This window comes from Mus pahari, chromosome 4, assembly GCF_900095145.1.
Source record: "Mus pahari chromosome 4, PAHARI_EIJ_v1.1, whole genome shotgun sequence".
NCBI classification, from domain to species: Eukaryota; Metazoa; Chordata; class Mammalia; order Rodentia; family Muridae; genus Mus; species Mus pahari.
In genome coordinates, this window is record NC_034593.1 from 12,376,015 (window position 1) to 12,377,930 (window position 1,916).

At 44.6% G+C, this 1,916-nt stretch overlaps 1 pseudogene; it reads right to left on the bottom strand.

The window, feature by feature from the left end:
- Positions 1-14: 14 nt before the first annotated feature.
- Positions 15-412, bottom strand: LOC110320735 (annotated as a pseudogene).
- Between the last annotated feature and the right edge of the window lie 1,504 nt (positions 413-1,916).

The window sequence follows — 1,916 nt, forward strand, 5'->3', positions numbered from 1 at the left end:
GCTACCATGGTGAGGGCAAACACTGGTAGCAGCACCATAGCTACAGGAACTCCACTTGGCTCTCCTTCACCTCGATGTACTATAGGTCCGTTCTACACTGGTAACCTGTGCTGTACTCTCAGGGACACAGCACATCCCGCATTACGGAAGAGGTCTACAGCATCTTGGTGCAGCAGGTTCTTCAGATCTTGGCCATTTACCGAGAGGAACCTGGAGCCGCCCATCCTGGGCCGCAGCCCCATCCTCTTTGATGCGGCTGACATAGATGCCACTGTCGTTGGATACATACTGCTGATCTGTCCCACCGACGATGTTGAAGCCCAGCCCCAAGGGTCCTCTCGTCAGGTTGATCTCTTCCTCCGTGACTAAATAATCCACCCGTCCGTTCATATCTGGCTGCTCTCCGGGCAGAAACCCGGTGTCAGCGGGTGCCCAGGGCAGGTGAAGGTGAATCAAGCTCCACGCCACCTCCCCAGCATGGCTTTTACAGTTTCCTCATCAGCCAGACCGCTTGCATATGCATTATTAATTCCTCTGGCAACTTTTCCCAGGACTCTTTCACAAGCTCAAATTACATCTCTTAACAACTTATACCCTAATTTCCTCAGGCAAGCAATGTCAGGGGGTCAAATCAGTATGTTCCAATCTTCCCAGAAAAGTAAGCTCACTAATCCAATGGTCCCCTCATAGGATCCAAGTCCTTCTACCCATCCTTTTATCTTTTTTTATTTTACATATATCTTCCTATTTTACCAAATAACATTTCTGGATCAAACTTTTTATTATTAGAGATCTCCTTCCATGGGGGTTCTCACTGTTACTCACTAATCCAGTAGACACAGCTATTTCTTCCTCTGTCTTGTCCCTTGTATTGTATATGGACATTCCTGTCCTTACTGACTCAGACCCATTATTACTTCTCCTTGGTGTCTTCAATTCTTTTAACTACTAAATCTTGAGGTTTCTCAAAAAAAAGTTTCCTCCTTCAAATATTTCCTGGTGCAACTCATGTTCATGAGTTGGCTAAGACTTCCCAGAGAACAATTAATGCCTCCACATCCAGAACCCTTTGTCCCATGAGGCCTGGGTTGACTGCTCTAATGACCAAGGTCAGAGCAATTTGTTCCTATGGACATCAAAGCCGTTCCCTTCTCTAGTAATGCCCTCAATTGCCTTCCCAGATAATTTTATCAAAGTTGCATTTGAGGACAAATATGATATAGAAAAGTGTAAAATAGGCACGCATACGCGAAAGAGCCACACCATCTGTATACTAGAAAGCCAGAGATGCATTCATTATTCAGGTCGATGATGCTCCCGCAGCTAAAATTGTGTTATACAGCTGTGTTGACAACAATGTCACACCTGACACATGATATCATTTTGTTACCATGCATCTGAAAATGACAATGTGCAAACCGAAAGTTAATCTGAATCTTTATTGTCCTCTAAAACTCAAATACTACTACTAATAATCTCTAGCTTTTGGAACTTTCAGAGGTGTGGACTATATAGGAGATGGGGGCTTAGTGAAAGAAAGTTAGGTCACTGGGGACATGTCCTTTAAGCACATGTTGGAACTCCCATCCTTTGCTTCATTTTCTTCTGGCCACTGTGAGGTGAACATGCCTTCTTCACAGTGCTTTCCTGTTGTCGATAGCCCTGGGGCTAATTATATTTGATGTTAATTCCATTCTCCTGTGAGTGATTGTGAACAGGGAATGAGTCAGCACTCATGTGATTTCCTATGAATCTGTTTCCCACCTTAATTTGTACAATAAAGGAGAGTTGATGATTGGGCAGATAAAAGGGAAGGTGGAGTGGAAGGTGGAATGGAGAGGAAAGAAGGGGAAAATGGAAAAGGGAGAAGATGCAGAGGAGGAGAAGGAGGAGGAGGAGGAGGAGGAGGAGGAGGA